The 23,214-nt window shown below is 44.3% G+C and overlaps 1 protein-coding gene across 26 annotated transcripts in view; it reads right to left on the bottom strand.

The window, feature by feature from the left end:
* PALM2AKAP2 (PALM2 and AKAP2 fusion) overlaps positions 1-23,214 on the bottom strand; it is a 473,479-nt gene that overhangs the window by 99,114 nt on the left and 351,151 nt on the right. For 2 of the 26 annotated variants that reach the window (XM_081526528.1, XM_081526538.1), the window contains exon 1: positions 21,678-21,810. The exons of the other annotated variants lie outside the window; for them this stretch is intronic. The gene's annotated coding sequence lies outside the window, so the exon portion shown is untranslated. Of the gene's footprint in view, positions 1-21,677; positions 21,811-23,214 lie in introns of those variants that run through there. 26 annotated transcript variants of the gene reach the window in all.

Genomic DNA, 23,214 nt, shown 5'->3' with positions numbered 1-23,214 from the left:
ACGAAGGTACCAAGAAGCACCAAGTTTCCACCCAGGTCTCCCAGACCCCAAAGCCACAAGTCAGGAGCCTTTCTGTCAACAGTACAGCCAGAGTCATCTGGGCTAGTCCAGGCAGTTAAACATGCATTTAGTAGAATACAGAGCTTAAATAATCACACTTAGTCTATTAAGTTTTTGAAATATACTTTGCACCACATGTCAGTTTATGTATCACCTTGACCAAATTACTTAACAACACAAGTCTTCTGATCTGTAAAAATGAGAGGACTGAACTAATAACGGCACACAAAACCTACCGCACAATTGCACTCATCTCATATGCTAGCAAAGTAATGCTCAAAATTCTCCAAGCCAGGCTTCAACAGTACGTGAAGCGTGAACTTCCAGATGTTCAAGCTGGATTTAGAAAAGGCAGAGGAACTAGAGATCAAATTGCCAACATCCGTTAGATCATAGAAACAGCAAGAGAGTTTCAGAAAAACATCTATTTCTGCTTTATTGAATACACCAAAGCCTTTGACTGTGGAAAATTGTTAAAGAGATGGGAATACCAGACCACCTTACCTGTCTCCTGAGAAATCTGTATGCAGGTCATGAAGCAACAGTTAGAACTGGACATGGAACTACAGACTGGTTCCAAATTGGGAAAGGAGTATGTCAAGGCTGTATATTGTCACCCTGCTTATTTAACTTATATGTAGAGTACATCATGCAAAATGCCGGGCTGGATAAAGCAAAATCTGGAATCAATATTGTTGGGAGAAATATTAATAACCTCAGATATGCAGATGACACCACCTTTGTGGCAGAAAGCGAAGAGGAACTAAAGAACTTCTTAATGAAAGTGAAAGAAGAGAGTGAAAAAGTTGGCTTAAAACTCAACATTCAGAAAACGAAGATCATGGCATTCGGTCCCATCACTTCATGGCAAATAGATGGGGAAACAATGGCAACAGTGACAGACTTTACCTTTTTGGGCTCCAAAATCACTGCTGATGGTGATTACAGCCATGAAATTAAAAGACACTTGCTCCTTGGAAGAAAAGCTATGACCAAACTACACAGCATACTAAAAAGCAGAGACATTACTTTGCTGACAAAGGTCCATATAGTCAAAACAATGGTTTTTCCAGTAGTCATGTATGGATGTGAGTTGGACTATAAAGAAAGTTGAGGACTATAAAGAAAGTTGAGCACTGAAGAATTGATGCTTTTGAACTGTGGTGTTGGAGAAGACTCTTGAGAGTCCCTTGGACTGCAAGAAGATCCAACCAATCCATCCTAAAGAAAATCAGTCCTGAATATTCATGGGAAGGACTGATGCTGAAGCTGAAATTCCAATACTTTGCCCACCTGATGTGAAGAACTGACTCATCGGAAAAGACCCTGATGCTGGGAAAGATTGAAGGCAGGAGGAGAAGGGGACGACAGAAGATGAGACGGTTGGATGGCATCACTGACTCGATGGACATGAGTTTGAGTAAGCTCCGGGAGTTCGTGATGGACAGGGAAGCCTGGTGTGCTGCAGTCCATGGGGTTGCAGAGAGTCGGACATGACTGAGCGATTGAACTGAACTGAACTAAAGGATTGATTAGGTCCTTTTTCATTTCCTTAAAGTTGAATAATAAACATAAATATAACATATTTTTAGTTTTTAAAACAATTATCATAATATTTTGGAAGCCATCCAGCCAATAGAGAAAAGTTTAAAGTAGAAAGAGAACGTCTTTCTAAATTTTCCATTCTCCTCTAACTTTGGTGCTCTGTATCCATCTGAAATATCACCAGATCTAAGTGTGGGATGCTAAGCCACTCCCTTAGTGTCTCTGAGACTCAGTTTCTTACTGTGCAGTATGTGACAGGGTGATGTCAGCTCAGCCTCCTCTCGGGGGAAGAGGAGTGTATTAACGCAGGTCAAAGTGTTTCCACAACAGGTCGTCTGCAAGGTTTTGGTAAGACTTCGCTGGAAGTTGTGCCACATGCTCCCCTCCCTGGAATTTGCCAGGATACCCATCAGGTGGGAATGCCTGCCAACCCTCTTCCTCCCCAGGGTCTCCACATTCATGAGCAAGCACCTTCCCTCAATGAGTCAGGACAATAAAGTTTGGCTCCCCTGAGCTAATCAGATGATATTAGAAAAATGGAAAAAGCCACCAGATATGATTCAACCACAAAAAAAATTCTCATAAAACCATTTCTGAATCATGCTCACATCATTCCTAATAAATCAGACCAGGCGGAAACCAGTGAGTGTGAGGGGACCATTGGAAGTCACTTCGTTATGGCTCTAGGTCTGCCTCGCTTGTCTTCCCAGAGACACAGGTTCTGTGAGGCCGATAGGCTGTTTGGAAGCTGTCATTTCGTCAGTGCCTCCCAGTCATCCTATGGCTTTAGAGTTAAGTCAGAAAGAAGACGCACACATCATTTAACTTGGAGCCTATAGAAGCCCACTCATATGATTACCTCGTAATGATAACCTAAGAACCTACTTGATTTTAAAAGAGCTGAAGGTTCTGTGCCATTGAGAATATGGAAGGGTTGAAACTACCCACATTACTAAGCCACAAGAAAGACAGGAGGTGGATTTAACATAGTAAAAATGCACCTGTCTCATAATCAAAGGATATTTTTCTCTATTCCTGGGACAAATAAATGTTTAAGTCAACTAAGAGTCAAATAATAATTAATATCCATAGTTTCCAAAACACTTCTGCATGGCAACTTACTTGATCCCGAATGGTTGAGGGAGAGAAATTTACATTTATTAAAAACGTATTATTGAAAATACGCCAGCTACTCTGGATTGGTTACTGCACAGAAACCACTAGTCATAGGTATCATTAGCCCCATTTTGCAGTTTGCAAAACCAAGGCTTCGGGAGGTAGAGTAACTTGATCAAGTTGTTCTGAATGCCTCAGTTCTACAGGATTCTTTCCCTACAACCTAGCCCTTTGACTAGGATTACTAGTGGGTTACTAGTCGGTGGATTACTCTATGGCTTTAGAAAACATAATAGTTTGCAAATTAGGTTGAGCTGTCACTGAAAACTGTCAACTTCCTTCCTACACTCTATTCTCGCTTCTGTATTCTAAAGTCCCTCTGTGCTGGGCCGTCTTACACTCTGTTAACCAAGGGCTAATATTTCTGGTACCTAGAAGTGAGACAACCAAGAGAGGAGTACCTCTCCACCACTGGAGAACATCCCAGACCCACAACTGGAGCAGCTCGAGCAGGGGTTCCTATATCGCTTTAGTATTACTATCAGATAATATCAAGCCCAAAACACCTCTCAGTAACTGCACCACCAGTCAAAATCTTTACTTTCACCCTATTCAGCTGCCCACTTCAAGGGGTGTTGGGCAGAAGTTTGACCAGGAAAGCAGGAAAAGAGCAAAATTAGCCAAGTGAAACCTGCCGGAGACTTCATGCTATTTAGCCAACCCGTCATGAAAGTTTATTTGAGTAAAATATACAACCCCAAAGGATTACACATTCCATGAAATACGATCTGCTCCCAGTTCTGCTGATACTCAAAATTATGGTATTACAGGGGAAAAAACTTTGGAACATAAACAAATATGAATCTAATCCCAACCTGGGAAACACACTTGCTGAATCCTCCCTTGGGAAAAGCCACAGAAGTATTTCAACCACCGTGGCCTTATCCTTCTCCAGAGATTTTGGCAAAAAGAAAAGTCTCCAAATTTAAACAGAAAAAAGAAATCTCCAAGTTTGATTTTCACTTGTAATGGCAAATAGATGAGTACACTTAAAGGCAGCACAATATTCCTTTACCTCCCCAAGCAGACTGAATAAATCAGTAAGTAAATAAACAAGCAGATGGAGTAAATAAATAAATTCTTGATCAGAAAAGCTGATTGAAAGACACCAAGGAGTAAACAGAACTCCAGGAGGGGTGGAAGAAGCCTGGGCACCTTTAGCTAATTGAAGCAAAGCTCCCTAGTGTACAACCTAAGGACAAATCAGCTTTAACCAGCATATGATGGAGGGAAACCTTCATTAATACTAGTAAACAAAAATACAAAGTGGTATGGCAAGGAAAGTTGAGACCTTGGCTTTTTTTCTCTCTCACAATATTAGCTTATAGCTTAGCAACAGCGAGGGTGGAGGAGGAAATTCCTATGTTCGCACCCACTCCTCTCAAATGCCTTTTTTTTTTTAAAGAGAAATCTATTGTTGGGGCAAGGGAGACTCAGATGTTTTTTTTTTTCTCATGGGTAATAATGGATTCAATTGCCTTGAAGTCAGTGGACCTCTGGGTAGGAAATAGCAAGCAGACAAACAGGAACAGAGTAATGCACCAGCCAGATGATGTGTCCTAGGCCTACATTCTAGAATACCTTAGGGCACCCTTGTATAGAAAAATATTTAACCTAGCAAAACTATCAATTTGATTTTTTCAAGTTTTCTTGTACTCAGTTGTGTACAACTCTTTGCTACCCCATGGACTGCAACCCGCCAGGCTCCTCTGTCCATAGAGATTTCCTAGGCAAGAATACTGGAGTGAGTTGCCATTTCCTTCTCCAGAGGATCTTCTCGACCCAGGGATCTTGAACCTGTATCTCTTGTATCTCCTGCATTGGCAGGAGGTTTCTTTACCACTAGTGCCACCTGGGAAGCCCCCAAATTTTAAGCATTACTAGAAAAAATCAGAGTATTTCAATATTCAAGATTAAAATAATCTAAACATGAATTTTTTTAATTGCGAGAATAGCCACATTAGCATTATCTACATGGGCAATGTTATCTATCAGACCTACGTTACCAAGAGATGGAACCTAGCCTCCCCCTCTAACAGGTCCAGAGCTAGAGAAAGCCAACTTCCTCATCAGTTAGATGAAGGTTATCTACTAACGGTCATTCCTTTCCTCATTCTATATCCTCCTGTGGATAAGAAAGCCAGGCCACATCCACTATTATTTTCAGTTATCTGATAAAAACAGTTTATTCTTACTCAATAATCTGAGAATCTCTAGAATCAATTACCATGCAAACTATCATAATCTTAAAGGGAAGTGAAGAGGAAAGACAGAATAGGAACCACAAATACTTGCAAAATTGTGGCAAATGCAGATACCAGTATTTAGTCATATTAAGAGAACAAGAACAATATATTAAAAAATAACTGACTAGCATTAGTGGGTAATACGTGTGTTAGTCTTGAATGCTAACCACGTCAGGCTCTCTGTTAAACTCTTCTTCAGTGTTTTCCCATTTAATCCTCCCAACAATTCTATGGGGAAAGTACTATTATCCCTGTTTTATAGGAAACAGAAGCTTAGAGATTCAATAATTCACCCGAAGTGACATGGATACTATGGACAAAACCAGGATTGGGGCTCAGGCTATCTACCTCTGGAATCCATAGTATAGAGTATACTCCCTCTAAGCCATCTGTTGTGCAAATCCACATCCACTTATGACACATCCTGGTCGGATGTCTCACGTTATATGACTTTTGCTCTGTGATTTCCTTTTTCCTGTAGTTGTACTTCAGCTCTTGCTAAAGAAGTGAACTCCTTGAGAGTAGGGACTAGGGAATTCTTTTGATCTCTGGAGGACTTCACAGATAGATAGTGCCTCTCAACAACAAGAGTGAGAGAAAAGGGGAAAGTATCCATCAACAGACGATGGATAAACAAAATGTGGTATAGACATATTCTGGAATATAAGTCACCAATATTAAAAAGGATGGAAATCCTAATACCTGCTACAACACGGGGGAACCTTGAGGACATTGTTGTTGTTGTTGCTCAGTTGCTAAGTCGTGCCCAACTCTTTGCAACCCCCATGGACTGCAGCACGACGAGATTCCCTGTCCTTCACTATCTCCCGGAGTTTGCTCAAACTCATGTCCATTAAGGACATTATGCTAAGTGAAACTGCCAGTCACAAAAGGAGAAACACTGTAATTTCACTTAGATGGGTTACCGAGAGCAGTCAAACTAAGAGGGACAGAAAGTGCACAGTGGTTGCCAGAGGCTGGAAGGTAGAGGGGAAAGGGAAGTTGGTGTTTAATGGGTAAAGCCTTTTAGTTTTACAAGAGGAAAAAGTTCTGTGGATGGATGGATAAAGATGGTATCACAACAATGTGAATGCACTTATTGCCACTGAAAACGGTCAAGACGGTCAATTTTTTTTAAAAAAAATCTTTTTACTTTAGTATTTTTATTTTTTTAAAGGTTTAAAGAAATTCATTTACTTGGTCGTGCTGGGTCTTAGTTGCAGCATGTGTGGTCTTTAGTTGCAACATGCAAACTCCTAGTTGTGGTGCTTGGGACCTAGCTCCCTGACCAGGGTTCAAACCGGGTCCCCTGCATTGGGAGCATGGAGTCTTAGCCACTGGACCACGAGGGAAATCCCAAGACGGTCAATTTTATGTTCTGTATATGTTACTACCATGAAAATGAGAAACAAGCAAACAAGAGGAAGAGCTAGGAGTGTCCATTACAGAAATGCCCCCAGCATACTTCTCAGGCCCGGCAGGCAGAAGGGACCCGCTGTCATGAGAGCCAGGGAGCGGGCCCTCCGCCTGGTCACCCTGCTGGGGTGACACTGAAGCCCACTGACAGGGAAGAGCCATCCAGGGCTGTCCCCAGAGTGTTTCCACAGCCTTGCAACCCCCGGGCCACTCTCGGAACACACCCCTCCGACAGCCAAGGAAGTGTGCGGAAACGGCAACTCTAAGAACATGTGTCTCTGAGACCTCGACAGGCACCTCTTCCTGTTTCAGAGACCGGGCCTGTGTAGGCCCAGACATGCGGTGCCCCGGATATGCCAGAGGACAAGTCCAGGCATCCATCATTTCCCTCCTCATGGAGCTAGGGTGTGAAAAATAAAGGGGGGAGACACAATTTTCCCCTTGGCAATGTGACAAGCCAGGATTAAACTGCAAAGAAAACAATACTGAAAAATGTGACGACTTGGGATTCCTTGGATGGCAGGGGGGTGGTAATTACGGAGCTGCCCTCGCCCAGGGCCAAAGAGCAGCCTAGACAGTAGGAAAACACAGCTCAGCTCAAGTCCTCCTCTTCAAATCAGTCCTGTGGCCTCTGATGAGGGCACCATGAACCACAGGTCCATCCCAGAGAGTTCATCAAGGAAATGCTTGGACCCTCAAACCATTTGGACCTTCAAACTCTCCTTGAGTCAACTCACTGGGTTGTTTAGGTCCCACTGTCCTCGAGACCAAGGTTTTCCTTTCGCTTTCAAAAGATAGATTTTCATGATCTTTTTGGTGGTGGTGGTGGTGACATTTATCTTCTATTTCTGCCATTTGGATTTATCTTTTGAGTATTTTTTTAAAAAGTTAATACAAATGAAACAAAATTTCTCTGTGCATGTCTGATTTACTGTGGTAAAATATACAAACATAAAATTTACCATTTTAACCATTTTTAAGTGTACAGTCAGGGGCACTAAGTGTACTCACATTGTTATGCTACCATCACCACCATCCATCCAGAGAACACTTTTCAATTTTGCAAAAATGAAATTGTACCCATTTAACACTAACTCTCCATTCCTCCCTCCTTCCAGCTCCCAGCTCCTGGCAACCACCACTCTAGTCATATTTCTAAGATCTTAATAAATAGCTTCTCCTTTTACTTTCTCTCCATCTTCCTTCCTCTTAGGCAGGCAGGCTGCCACGAGGATGCTTTGCTTTGGGGATCTGGTGTCAAGGAGTCAAGGTTCCTCCTGGCTTTTGTAAAAAAGCTGTAAAAAATTCAGCATATTAAAAACAGAGACATCACATGGCCCACTAAGATCCAAAGCTATGGTTTTTCCAATAGTCATGTATGGATGTGAGAGTTAGACAATAAAGAAGGATGAGTGCCGAAGAATTGATGCTTTCGAACTGTGGTGTTGGAGAAGACTCTTGGGAGTCCCTTGGACTGCAAGATCAAACCAGTCAATCCTAAAGGAAATCAACCCTGAATATTCACTGGAAGAACTGACGCTGAAGCTGAAGCTCCAATATTTTGGCCACTTGGTGCAAAGAGCCAACTCATTAGAAAAGACCCTGATGCTGGGAAGGATTGAGGGCAGGAGGAGAAGGGAGCGACAGAGGTTGAGATGGTTGGATGGCATCACTGACTCAATGGACATGAGTTTGAGCCGACTCTGGGAGACAGTGAAGGACAGGGAAGCCTGACATGTTGCAGTTCATGAGGTTGCAAAGAGTTAGATGTGAATTAGTGACTGAACAACAACAACAAGCTATTAACAATATTAAATATTCATTACCATAATCTCAGAGTAGCTGCTCTTATGGAAAATTCAACTCACTAAAGAAATATGAAAATTTGAGCTTTTTAAAGTTATACACTTTGGAAAGAAGCTTCATTCCAATTTGTGGATGAAAATGGGCCCATGTTAAAGGTTCAAGGTTTTATTCAATTGTACATGAATTATGTCTTCCTCTGTTCTTACAAACTCTGACCTTGGTTTGGAGCTATTCTTCATAAAGTGCCAGTAATTGTTACTTTGAATGGGTCCAAGGATTTGCAGTAGTCAATTCTGTGATGATTCTTACTAGCAGTTTCCAGTCCAATTTTTGAAAGGCATAAATTGTAGCCCAAAGAGTTTGGTGGATCTTGCAAAAGATGGCATACATTATCAAACCCAAGATGGCCCTGGAGGCGTTCATGAGATGCGACAACACACTTAGAGGGTGTGTGCTGGAGTCAGGAGGGGCACCTCAGGGGACAAAGGCCTCTAAGGTTTTCTTCCTCTCATTTATATACCTTTAAGACTGATCTTAAAGACACGCTTGTTTCTAATACTGATTTCCCAATTATTTCCTCAAAACAATTACTAGGAATCAGTTACCAGGTATCAACTCTCCCCTTTTTGTGACATAACTGATAATCCTCCACAGTAAACTGATCTCCTGTTCTCTGATTTCCAGTATTTCCTGTAATTCCACATTTCCCAATTTAAAGCCCTCTGGAGCAGATCAGGTGGTCTGCTGGAAAAAACACAGGCTTCCCAATACTGGGAAGATGCATTCCACTCTGGTTGGAAGCCCAGCTTCATCTGCCCTGGCCTCTGGGTCCAAATGCTGGAGCTGGACATTCTGTGTAGCCCACTGGTCACTCCCCAAGCCCTCCCCCTTTTCATTTGCAAAGGATCACGAGAGTCATGAAAAGAAAGTACAGAGAAGTTGCAAAGACATTTTCTTCTTCTTGGAATGCCTTGGTGATAACTCCAGTTTGGTTCCAAAAGTTATTGAGAACAATCTACTTCATGGATTATGTTTATTAAAAAGGACAGGAAAATGAGTGTTATAATACCAACAGTGAAAGAAAACAGGAAAACATACCAAAACCCAGAAAGAACTCTGTTTTCCAATTCTAGACCTCAAAAAAAAAGCAAGTTTAATCAGCATAAAACATGTAGGTAGAGGTGTTCGTAGCCATTCTGAAGGAGATGAATGATAGGGATTCGTCATTGGGTAGAATTTCAATTCAAAACTTATTTCCCCCATATTACACATTGGATATGCTAGTTTCACTTCCCCAGTCATGGTTCAGGTTGATTTTTCAGCTGCCAAATGGAGAACAGAGAGAAAAGAAGGGAAGGAGGCAGAGGGGATGGAAGGGAGAGAGTTCCAGATGTTCTGGACCAAGAATCTAGAGAGGGAGAGAGAGAGAGAGAAAGGGGAGGAGAGAGGAAAGTTTGTTAATGGAGGTGCTGGAATTACAGGAGCTGAGTGAGAATATGAGAAATGAGTTGCTTCAGTCGTGTCTAACTCTTTTTAACCCTATGGACTGTAGCCCGCCAGTGCCCAAGAGATTCTCCAGGCAAGAATACTGGAGTGGGTTGCTATTGCCATCCTTCAGGGGATCTCCCCAACCCAGGGATAGAACCCAGGAATGGGGGAGGTGAGTAGGCTGGAAGGCAAGGTGATGGGCAAGAGGCTTTGCCTCCCTTCACCAATCTTGCTGTTTATTCCCTTTTCTCCCCTAGCCTCCAGGTGGCACAGCAGAACCAACACAGCATGCCTGGGGGCTGTGAGCTAGAACAGAGGCCTGAGCAGTTTTATGGAGTAAAACAAAGAAGCAAAAGGCATTGTTGCCGGCAGGACTGGGGAGTGGGGTTGTGACCCCCAGTACGGCATACTCAGCACCTGCTCAGAAACATTTCCACTGCATCCTGGGTACCACTGCCAGACACTGTCAAAACCCTACTGGAAATCTATCATGCTGCATAGGTGGGGCAGGATAATTCTTCGTTGCGAGGGGAGGTGGAGCGTCCTGCGGGTTTAAAGATGTTTAGCTGCAACCCACTAGATTCTAGTTGTACCCATTCCCCCTCCAGAGAGACCAAGCCCTCAAGTCAGCCTCCTGATTGCCATCCTGAGGCTTGGCTAGTTTTCACAGTGGTATCCGCCAGACCTCCCTCCTCCAGGTCCAGGGTAGCAGAGCTTCATACACTGTAATGCGCATACAAATCCCTGGGGAGTTCTGTTACAAATGCAGATTCCCACTGGCAGGTCTCGGATGGAGCTAAGGATACTCTGGTTTCAACACAGCCCCTGGGTGATGCTGATGCTTCAGGTCCGCAAACCACACTTGGAGCACCAAGGCCCCTTAGCACTGGTTTAGTAATAGGAGGAGGGAGCAGCATAGGAAAACTGGCTGACATCCCATAACTTGGCTGGTTACCAGGTAACCTCTCAGTGCCTCAGTACCCTCACTTGAAAACCCGGGGTGATTGCATTAAATAACAGGGTGGAGATAAAGCAACCGGTTTGGCATCTGGCACTCTGAAAATGTTAATTTCCTTCCCCTTTCTCTGAGCTCCTCCCAGCACTGTGCCTAGAAACCTCAAGGTCAAGGCATCCCTGGGGATTACAGGGAATCCCCTAGAAGAAAAAACTCAATTCGATTCTGAGTGATGGTTGGCGAGGGAGGGATTTCTTCCCTTTTCTTTCTTCCAGCTTACACTCTCTCTGTTGGTTACACCATAACATCTGTCACCCTTTCGAGGCTGTGAATTGTTGAATTGTTTTCGTAATGAAGCATACAATGAAAAGAATATTTAAAAACAATGTACACATTGTGATTTCATGCAAAAGCAATCTCTCCCACTCTCTGGGCCCATCTCCGAGCTGCATTTTAACACTGATTTAAACTCTTCTCAAAAGGAAAAATTGATCTCAAAAAGGGATGCACTTTGGATCGGATCAAAATTTCCAAAACCATTTGTGCATATTTCTCCCCAAATGAATGGAGTCTACTCATCTGGAATTGTGTCCAGGGAGAATCCTTGCTATCCTTTGCAAGGATAAAATGTTCTGATGCAAAAATACTACTCTACCAGGCTAAATATAGCCTTTTGGGTTCACAGAGCACATGGCACATGGACCTTGATTTTAACACACATACAGAGAAAGCTTTTGAATTCAGAGTTGTGCACATTTTTCTAGAATATTAACTAAGATGAATTCCTTTGGGAAAATCATTCCCTCAACTGCCCCCCTGCCCCTGACACATAAGAAAAGGTCTCAACAATGGTGTCTTTCTCTATTTGTAGGCTGTATCCAAAAAAAAAGTATGTGAGGCATCACTCCAAACAAAGTAAGTTTCTGCATTATTCCACTGTGCAAATGACATCATACGAATAGAAGTCAAGAAAGTCAGCTGCCCCGATAGTTAACTGCCTACAGGAAAGTGTGGTTTGGCCTTCCTCACATTCACACTCAGGTGCAGGGCTCAAGCAGCCCTGGCATAGCTCTGCATTCGAGCCCGGTCAGGCTGGGTGGGAAGAAAGGCAAGCAGGTGTCCTTCCCTCTCTCCTATCTGGGGGTTGGGGCTTCCCCTAGAGTCTGCAAGGCTAGTTCTGCTAAAGGAAACCCCAGCTCAGTCCTGGACCCCTAGGATCAGCACGAACACTTTGGGGAAATCACAGGGATGGACAGACAGCCACCTAAAGAACTTCTCACTCTTCATAAAACTTGGAACGGTTTGGGTAACCAGGTCCAAACACACATGCGTTCCTTCTAACCAAGAGAAAACAAAAACCCTGGAAGGCCTGGCAAAATTCTCTAAACCTCATTAACCCAGGGCATTCTGTGACCTATGGGGTAACGTTCAATCCAGTCCCCTTTGACAACCCAGGAAAAGCTGCTGTAGCATCACTGTTTATCCTTGCTCAGCACAGTAAAGGCTTCCTCACTAAATCATATACAGAGCTTATGAAAATACATCTGAGGAGAGAGCTTAATAGTTCCAGGCTGGCACTGGTATACACTGATTTGACTGCTCACCAATCCATCTATCAGATATGGAGTTTGGGGCACTCAAGAGAATAGAATGCTCAAGTAGAATCCTGTTGATGGAGCCCGAGGATTGCCATCATCACCTGCTCTTAGCATCACCAGCAGAACCGGTTTAAAAGGCAGCATCCAGGCTTCTCCCACAGGCATGATGCTGACAGTCTGTATTACATAGACACTATCTGCCCCTCCATGGACACCTGGCTGATGAATCACATGTCCAGATATACTGCTCAAGTGAACAGGCAAATTCCTAGGAAACTGGGTCTTCATGCAGGGCTGAGGCCCCTGGACTGAGGACAGACACTGGAGAGTCACTGGCCATGAGGTGGACAGTCCCCACCTCCAGAGATGTTTTGAGCGGGGACTTCCCTCCAGCAGTGACTAAAAAGAAAACTTCACGGGGCATTGTAAACTGGGTTAGGTGCTACAATGTTCTGCTTTTTTAATCATGTTTTTTGTGAATCCCCAACTGCTTTTTTCTAACCGATTCACTTCATTAAATACATACAGGCTTATTCCAGTCCAGACCCCCAATGCTGGCTGGCACCCTGAATTTGGTGGAAAGGTCTGGACTAAGGGTGAAGGTTACCTTTTATTTATTTTACAATTTTTATTAGAGTCTAGTTGACTTACAATGTTGTGTTAGTTTGGGGTGTAGAGCAAAGTGAATCAGCTATACATATATATATATCCACTCTTTCTTAGATTCTTTTCCCATATAGGTCATTATAAAGTGCTGAGTAGAATTCCCTGTACTATATAGTAGGTCCTTAATAGATATCTATTTTATATACAGTAGTGTGTATACGTCAATCCCAATTTTCCAATTTATTCCTCCCTACCCTTTGCCTCCTGGTAACCACAAGATTGGTTTCTACATCTGTGACTCTATTCTGTTTTGTAAATAAGTTCATTTGTACCTTTTTCTTTTTAAGATTCCACATATTAGCAGTATATTTGTCTTTCTCTGCCTGTCTTACTTCACTCAGTATGACAATCTCTAGGTTTATCTGTGTTGTAGTAGATGGCGTTATTTCATTCATTTTCTATGATTGGGTAGCATTCCATTTGAATGCAGAGTTCCAAAAAATAGCAAGGAGAGATAAGAAAGCCTTTCTCAGCGATCAATGCAAAGAAATAGAGGAAAACAATAGAATGGGAAAGACTAGAGATCTCTTCAAGAAAATTAGAGATACCAAAGGAACACTTCATGCAAAGAGGGGTTCAATAAAGGACAGAAATGGTATGGACCTAACAGAAGCAGAAGATATTAAGAAGAGGTGGCAAGAATACACAAAAGAACTGTACAAAAGAGATCTTCACGACCCAGATAATCACGATGGTGTGATCACTCACCTAGAGCCAGACATCCTGGAATGTGAAGTCAAGTGGGCCTTAGGAAGTATTACTACGAACAAAGCTAGTGGAGGTGATGGAATTCCAGTTGAGCTATTTCAAATCCTGAAAGATGATGCTGTGAAAGTGCTGCACTCAACATGCCAGCAAATTTGGAAAACTCAGCAGAGGCCATGGGACTAGACAAGGTCAGTTTTCATTCCAATCCCAAAGAAAGGAAACGCCAAAGAATGCTCAAACTACCACACAATTGGACTTATCTCACATGCTAGGAAAGTAATGCTCAAAATTCTCCAAGCCAGGCTTCAGTAATACATGAACTGTGAACTTCCAGAGGTTCAAGCTAGTTTTAGAAAAGGCAGAGGAACCAGAGATCAAATTGCCAACATGCAATGGATCATCAAAAAAGCAAGAGAGTTCCAGAAAAACATCTATTTCTGCTTTATTGACTATGCCAAAGCCTTTGACTGTGTGGATCACAATAAACTGTGGAAAATTCTGAAAGAGATGGGAATTCCAGAGCATCTGACCTGCCTCTTGAGAAACCTGTATGCAGGTCAGGAAGCAACAGTTAGAACTGGACATGGAACAACAGACTGGTTCCAAATAGGAAAAGGGGTATGTCAAGGCTGTGTATTGTCACCCTGTTTACTTAACTTATATGCAGAGTATATCATGAGAAACGCTGGGCTGGATGAAGCACAAGCTGGAATCAAGATTGCTGAGAGAAATATCAATAACCTCAGGTATGCAGATGACACCACCCTTATGGCAGAAAGTGAAGAACTAAAGAGCTTCTTGATGAAAGTGAAAGAGGAGAGTGAAAAAGTTGGCTTTAAGCTCAACATTCAGAAAACTAAGATCATGGCATCCGGTCCCATCGCTTCATGGCAGATAGATGGGGAAACAGTGGCTGACTTTATATTTTGGGGGCTCCAAAATCACTGCAGATGGTGACAGCAGCCATGAAATTAAAAGATGCTTACTCCTTGGAAGGAAAGTTATGACCAACCTAGACAGCATATTAAAAAGCAGAGACATTACTTTGCCAACAAAAGTCCGTCTAGTCAAGGCTATGGTTTTTCCAGTAGTCACGTATGAATGTGACAGTTGGAGTATAAAGAAAGCTGAGCGCCGAAGGATTGATGCTTTTGAACTGTGGTGTTAGAGGACTCTTGAGAGTCCCTTGGACTGCAAGAAGATCCAACCAATCCATCCTAAAGGAGATCAGGCCTGGGTGTTCATTGGAGGGACTGATGTTGAAGCTGAAACTCCAATATTTTGGCCACCTGATGGGAAGAGCTGACTCATTTGAAAAGACCCTGATGCTGGGAAAGGTTGAGGGCAGGAGGAGAAGGGCTCGACAGAGGATGAGATGGTTAGATGGCATCACCGACTCAGTGGACATGAGTTTGGGTAGGCTCCGGGACTTGGTGATGGACAGGGAGGCCTGGCATGCTGCCGTTCATGGGGTCGCAAAGAGTTGGACATGACTGAGCAACTGAACTGAACTGAGTATTCCATTCTGCATACATAAGACATCTTCTTTATCCATTCGTCTGTCAATGGATATTTAGGTTGCTTCCACGTCCTGGATATTCAACAGTGCTGCTATGAATATTGGGGTGCATGGATGTTTTGGAATGAAGATTTTCTCCAGAAATATACCTAGAAGTGGGCTTGCTAGATCATATGACAGCTCTATTTTTAGTTTTTTAAGGAATCTCCATGCTGTTCTCCATAGTGGCTGTACCAATTTACATTCCCACCAACAATATAGGAGAGTTCCCTTTACTCCACACCCTCTCTAGCATTTACTGTTTGTAGTTCTTTTGATGATGCCCATTTTGACTCGCGTGAAATGACATCTCATTGTAGTTTTTATCTGCATTTCTCTAATAATTAGTGATGTTGAGTATCTTTTCACGTGTTTTTTTTTCCTCTGCATTTTTTTTTTTTTTTTTTGAGAAATATCTATTTAGATCTGCCAGTTTTTTGATTGGGGCTTCCAAGGTGGCGCTAGTGGTAAAGAACCTGCCTGCTAATGCATGAGGTGTAAGCGACGTGGGTTCGATCCCTGGGTTTGGAAGACTTCCTGGAGGAGGAAATGGCAACCCACTCTAGTATTCTTGCCTGAAGAACCCCATGGACAGAGGAGCCTGGTGGGCTACAGTCCATGGGGCTGCAAAGAGTCAGGCACAACTGAGCAACTTAGCACATAGCACATATACACATTTTTTGATTGGATTGTGTTTTTTTTTTTTGTTACTGAGCTGCATGAGCTGTTTGTATATTTTGGAGATGAATTATTTGTCAATTCCTTCATCTGCAAATACTTTCTCCCATTCTGTGGGTTGTCTTCTCATTTTGTTTATGGTTTCCTTTGCCCCGGAGGTTACCTTTCATGTGGGTTTGTTTCAAAGAAAGATTTGTAGCACTTAAGAATTAACTCAAAATGATGTCTCTGGTGTGTACGCCTCATCCAGGTGCTAGATAACCATCTATCCAAACAGCCAACTCTACTGCAAATCCATGAGAAGTTCAATGGTAAGACAAAAAGGACTGAATTTACTAGGCTTCCCAGGCTCTTCTGAAAACCTTTTTTATTTTAACCCTCATAGCAAATCTTTACTTAATACATTCATCCACCTTCCTCCTTATGACAGAGTAAGCTCATTAGAGCTGACAAAAAATCTTGCAGGAGTTGGTGAAGGGGGATCTCAGTGACCCGCATCCCACTGCCAGTCACTGGGTAAGCTAAAAGCCTAGGATTCTGGTCCTAAAATTTTGGGTCCATTTTCCGATTGAGAAACAATTTCTGATCTACTCAAAGCATCACAAGGGAGCAAGCAAAGATGACTGGAAGAAGTCTCAATACAACAGTGCAAGTGCTTTGTGGGGAAGGGAAGGAGAGGGATGTCAGTGAGATTCTCCAAGTCAAAAGGAAGGGCTGTGGGTGTCATGGAGGTCGGGCCTGGAGATTCTCCAGGCCCAAACATTCTTTATCTGATCAGTGGAAAGGATGAACAATTGATCTGCTACACAATTGCTGGAAGTTTTAAAGTTAACTTTAAAAACTGTTTACTTATTTGTATCTGCCGCAGATATGAAAGAAGACTCTGGTTAATTTAAGAAAACCAACTTGGGGAGGAAGACATGTGCAAGGTGCTTCCATTTCTATCTCATTTAACACAAGTTTTGCAGTAGGTGGGTTTTGGTACCCTCATATTTTATAGATGAGGGAACGAAGACTCAGTTTATGTGATATGCTCTAGATCTCACAGAGAATTTGGCCAACACACTAATGAATCCCTGGTGATTCAGTGGTAAAGAATCCTCCGGCAATGCAGGAAATGAAGGTTCGATCCCTGGGTGGGGAAGATCCGCTGGAGAAGGAAATGGCCACCCACTCCAGTATTCTTGCCTGAAAAATCCCATGGACAGAGAGGAGCCTGGGGGGCTACAGTCCACGGGGTTGCAAGAGTTGGACATGACTTAGCGATTACACCACCACCACCCAATGAATGTGAGCCCTGTCATGACTCTGGATAACTGGGGTGTTATAGTATCTGCATATTTGGTTCTGCTCACCCCATCTGCTCCAGTCAAACATCAAACCAACCATGAAATCCCTGAAAGGAGGAGCTCAAAGGACAGTGACATCCCCACCAAATTCTATGGCTTTCTCCCCTTCCCTAGCATTCACACCATGACTCCCTCAACTCAGACATGGATCCTCCAAGGCAAAGAAACCACCTAAGGGAAGCTCCATCATTTCATTCCCACCTCATCCTCTGCCTGAATAAGGAAAGCCTCAGCATTCTACCTCCAAAGGGTACCTTTTCCAATTGCATGGCCCATGGGTCTTTCTGAGATTTCAACCAAGAAGAGAACAAATGCCACTTACATGCCCTTTGAGCCTACTCAAACGTGTCCCCCCACATCCTGTTAACACTCGTTGCTCTTAGATTTGAAAGATAAGTTCCAAAGAGAAAGAGGTCAATGGGCCCAAGGATGCTCTCAGTCCCTCTGCCTATGCTGTCTGTCCTCTTCTGCACCTCCTCCATCTCAGAATTCACTTCAAAAGGCAAAAAGAATCTCTGGCTGAACCCTGGAAAAAGCGCATCCTGCTTTATTGTAGGAAGAAGGCAAGGTCTTGATTAACTCATTTTTCTGGTGCTCAACTTTCATAGACTGGGGCAAAGAACAGGAATTACATTTGTATTGGGATTTCTGTTTTTTTTCAAAAGCCAGCCTCTAGAGCCTGTCCTGGACTAGGTTTGGCAATTATACTTCTGCCCTCCTATAAATTACAATTCATATCTATGCTAACATCACACTAAGACCACAAAATCCTGAACGGTCAAAAGGAGGACAACAGTTATGCACCAAGGTAAACTCATTAAGGCAGAAAGTGGTCAAAGTGGGGTAGTTATTACATACATACATACATTACATACATCTTACAAACATCTTCATCAACAACAGTTGGAAAAAATTTTTAAGACTTGATTGTAAACTTTAGTTACTGTATTAGAGCACTCCATTTCTTAAGTATTCTTATTAATCAAATCCTATTTAAATCACATAAACATACTCTATAACTTTCTTTTTGAGCAAAATATAGGTCTGCCCGATATCCGAAAGTAGACCATTCCTATGAAACATTTGGTAAGCTGAAATGGTATAAAGTAAAGAGAACCCCTGACTTCACATTACAGCAGGCATTTCACTTTTATGAAAGACCCATGTTATAATTTGATAATAGTTTTCATAAAAATGAAAATCTTTGGATTTCTTTCAGTGAGTGAAGTGCAGATCTTAGGTAAAAGCTAAGTGGCAATAATTCCAACTTTCAGAAAGTGGGAGAAACCTGTAGTTGTTTTTCCTGTTAGAAAAGAGATGCTTTCCACTTTCTATGATACATTTCTGGAAAATGTGTTTGAAGGACATATGTCCAAAACTCAACAACAGTCATAAATTCTTAGGAGGTGATTCTCCAACAAAGATATTTCTGTCTCTCCCTCTCCATCTGTTTTCCATGATGGTTCAAGGAGACACTGCCTCTGTCAGGCCCAAGCCACCCAAGGTGCTCCTGGATGAGGCTGGTGCTAGTGCAGGGCCCCGAAGCTTAAGCTTTCTTAGCATCACAGAAAATCTGCCTTTAGGTGTCAAGTTTACACAGTACAAAAAAAAAAAAAAAAGCAATCTTTCAGCAAAACGTACTAAAATTGTTGAAACTGATAAGGATATTAATCAATTCCTTGAAGTTTCTAACAGTTTGCACAGGATGTCTGACCAATAATCTAAGCAAATGGTGCCTCCCACGTGTCTCGAGATCCAAAGGACAGCCATTCCAGAGGCTAATTCATGGGAGATCACACCAGAGTTGATATATGGATAAAATTAAAAACTAGAACTGGTTTTCAGACGTCAATTTTCAACACGCTCCTGTTTTCATCATTAAAATCCCTCAATACAACTCCCATCCAAGTTCAATTTCATCTTTATCTGAAACATTCCTCATTGTCCTGATAAGTAGAGACTTGTGATGACAACCTTGATAGAAATCTAGGACATGGGTGCTTTAAGAGTCCACCAAATCTATAGAGACAGTAGAATCTAGACAATAATTGTAATAATTAATTAGAAAGTCTGGGGAATTAGCATTTTTAAAAAAACAACATTTAATGGTGTAATTTTTACATTATACTGAAAGGTTTAGAAATAAAACAACCAGTGGATCACTTCCCCCTCACTTGATAACTAAATTAAGACAATCTGTTCCATTTTATTAGCCAGAGATCCTGAGGCTAGTGAGTCAGAAGGAGCCACTTATGAAAGTGAAATAAATTTTGACAACACTACCCTGAACTCGGCAGGCAGGAAGCCGTTTCAACTGTCATGCCAGAACTATGAGATAATGGGTATTTCAAAATGTTTGTCCCATCTCAAAGCCCAGTCTCACACTAGTATCTTGGCATCCCAGAAAGAAGTTGAAAATGAACTCCACTGCCAGAGAAACATCTCAACACTTAATTGCCCAGTCTGTTAGTAAGGAATCTAGAGACTCAAATCCTATTACTTCGTTTCTCTTGGCTCATGACTAATTTTATTGGTGCAGCTCAAAATAACTGCTGGGCCCTCAAGACCCATGGTGTGCCCACTCAAAGGAGAAGACTCTTTAAGCAAAGAACCTATGTCAAAACTAGGGAGGAGGGGGCTCGCAGCAGACAGTCATTAAGAAGGTGCTTTAAGGCAGTTTGAATTCTTTTAAGACTTTATGTTTAAAGAAGCAGTGGACTCCTTACCAAACATGCCTCATTTCTAGACCTGTTACTCTGAAATTTTATTGATCAAATTTGAGGAGGCTGCCAGAAGTAGGAGAGTGTTTAATTAAATTGGGAACATTTCCAGGAAGAAAAATGTGATGCTTAAATGAACTCTCTTCAATTAGAACAAACCAAGGAAACAAATCCCCTGAGATTACACCAGTGAGTGGTGGGTTTGTGCTAATCAGCCACCAAGCGCCACTGAACGGGGGTTAAGATGGAACGGCGCTCCCTAGCAGTTGTTTGCTGACTCGTATATACCATACAGATGTGTGTATCTGTGAGTGCGCGCAGTCTTTTCGAAGGTACATACTTAGCCGCGGAAGTGGGGGGAGGGTCGGTGGGTCCGCAAGTTTGACCAAATTAACGGTGCTGCACTTAAAACTGCTCCAGGGAAGGGTACATATTTGCCAACGTCTCACCACAAAGCCTATCAGAACCAAACTATTATTGCCCCACGCGGAAACTGGCTTTCCTGGGTCTGGGGAAATAATCCACCATCGCTCCAAACGCGTCACTTCGCTCCCAGATGCTCCATTTTTGCGGAATGGGGAGAGAGTCCCCAAGGCTGCTCATCTGGCACCCGAGCAGGGGAAGCTCAGAAACCACCTTGCGGGGTCGGCTCCCGCTGGTCCACCCGCCGCCTGCTTCCCCACCACCCGCAGCGGCCGCTTCGCCTTCCGCGCTCACCCACCACCAGCGCCGACGCTCCCCACCCGCCCCGCCTCCCGCCGCGGGCTCCCAGGCCGCCCGCTCTCCCGGACTTCCATTCAGGCCCATGTTCTCCACTACGTGTCTCTAGAATTTCTCAGGGCCGCCAGTATCTCCTAGCTCTTATCCCGAGAGGCGCGCCTTCTCTTCTCCACCGCGATAACAGAACACTTTGTCCAGCGCTCGCCACCACGATCCGCCCCTACGACTCCCCCACAGTGTCCCCAAGAAGGGGGCAAAGACATAGTCTCCAGCCTTATCCGCATAAAACACCAGATCCTAATAGCTGGGCTCCCGGCCTCAGACCAAACTTCCAGGCTCAGCTCGGACTCGGACTCCCCTCCTTCCGCGCGCCGACAGCTGCTCCCTCCTCCGGCAGCATCTTCCCAGAACGCGTGCCCCAAAGGCTCTGGCTGGTTGGAGACCCGGCCGTTTTCGGTCTCGGTCTCGCAACAAAGCTCCCGACTTCCGAAAACGCCCCCAGCGCTGCCATCTAAGGAGTCAGGACCTGCGCCTTCCTCTCGAGCGGGAACCAGCGGCTCCATCCACCGCTGCTCCCAGGTTTGGAGAGGCGGCTTACAGCCCTTTGATTTTTCTCTGCCTTTCTGTAAAGGCCGGCTCTGCTTGTGTTTGGCGGAGGGAGTGGGAGGAGGGATTCCTAAGCTTATTTTTTTTTAAAGCATATATAAGTGAATAAGTATTGAATAAAGCAGCCAAACGCTGGCCCTCCCCCAAACCTAGGAATTCAAAGCCACATGGTCACAGCCCTTTCCAGCCAGGCCCGCTCTCCGCACACGCTCCACTAGGCAAGGACCATAAAAGCCCTTTAAAGTCCGCGGTGCATCCAAGGGCCTCCCAGATCACCAGTCCCTCCCGAGCCACCCTATCCCCGCGCCAGAGGCCCCAACACCAGGAGGGCGCCCCGGGGACTAGGTGTCTGAGGCCGCCGTGCCCCAGCTTGGACACCCACCTTTGGGCGCCGGATCCCAGGGGCGCTGTCCTCAGGCTGCGCTCTGGCGCGGCCCCTGCCTCCTCCTCGGGACGTCCGGGAGATTCCGCGGAAAGGCGGTCGGCTGCCCCTGGCTGGGGCGAGCGCATCTGCCGAGAGCCGCGGCCGGCGGGCGCGCTGGAGTGCTGGGAGCGCCGCCCGCTGCCTCCTGGAGCCCGCCCCGTCCCCGCCCCCTTCTCAGCGCCCTGGACCTCGGTCCGCCCCTCCGCTTCCATACCCCCTCCCCAACCACCCACACCTTCTGTCTGTGGTTTTGGCGGAATCGCTACACAAACTGAGAAACCGAGAAATGAGTGGAGGGATAGATAGATTGGAGGGACGGGGGGACGGAGGGACGGAGGCATGGGGCAAGTGAGACCGAGTATATCCTAACCCGGGAGAGGGCTCTGTGTCTGGGTACGTGGACCTGTGTTCTCGCAGAGGCGGGCGTGTCGGCGTGTGTGCATGTGGACGTGTGTGTTGGTGTATACATACATGCATATGTGTGTATATGGGTGTGTGCGTGTCTTTACAATGCCGAAACTGTTGAGTTCCAATACGAGGGATCTGGTAAGGAGGCCAGCTAGGAGCGGTTGGGAGGCGCAACTTTGTGATGCGGCTGGTGGCTCCGTGTGTTTTGGGCTTCTCCCTGATGTAGTTCAGAGGCTGAGATGTGGACCAGGATGCTTCCGGTCACTGACCTGCCAGAGCCTTCACGCTGCCCTCCCCGTCGTGGCAGCTGGTGGCCTGTTGTCAGAGCGCGTGTGTTAACAAAGCCAGCGGTGGGAAACGAGGCAGCTGATAAACCGCGTGGGGCTCGATCCGATCTGGAGAGTGGCCAGCCATTCCCCACTCCGGAACGGTCTGAAATTTCAGCATGTCATACCCTCCCCCACTATGAATATTTAAATAATGTTAATGACTCTTTGAAAGTCTAGAAATCCCGAGAGGACTCAGAAACACCTCACACACACAAAACAGTATTTTTAAAAGCAAGGCGTTCTCCGCAGAGGAAATGTAATATGAACACAATATATAGTCAGATTTCTTGAATTCAGCTTTCCACTAGGCATGGTCAAGTTTTTCATTTTCCCAGGGATTCTCTCTCTCCAGCTCTGCAGATCAGAGCCCCTTACTCTCCTAGCTTTCATCCTCTGTTGGCCTGCTTTTTTCTGAACCGCTGGTCAAAATACTGGGGTCCTCTTTTTAGAGTCAATTCTGAGTGCCAGGGTCCTTAATTTCCTATGGGGTTTCCCTGTGGCTCAGATGCTGCCTGCAATGCAGGAGACCCAGATGCGATCCTTGCGTCAGGAAGATCCCCTGCAGAAGGGAATGGCAACCCACTCCAGCATGCTTGCCTGGGAAATCGCATGCACAGAGGAGGTGGTGGTCCACAGTCCATGGAGCTGCAGAGTTAGACACAACTGAGCAACTAACACTTTCTTTGATTTCCTATACAAGAAATGATAACATGGGGACTTGTCCAGAAAGTCTGTCCAGCTAAAGACACATTAAAAAA

Source organism: Giraffa tippelskirchi, chromosome 1 (assembly GCF_054371585.1).
Source record: "Giraffa tippelskirchi isolate mGirTip1 chromosome 1, T2T-mGirTip1v1.2.pri, whole genome shotgun sequence".
NCBI classification, from domain to species: Eukaryota; Metazoa; Chordata; class Mammalia; order Artiodactyla; family Giraffidae; genus Giraffa; species Giraffa tippelskirchi.
Note: the sequence above shows the minus strand (reverse complement) of the source record. Positions and strands in the feature narration are given on the sequence as shown.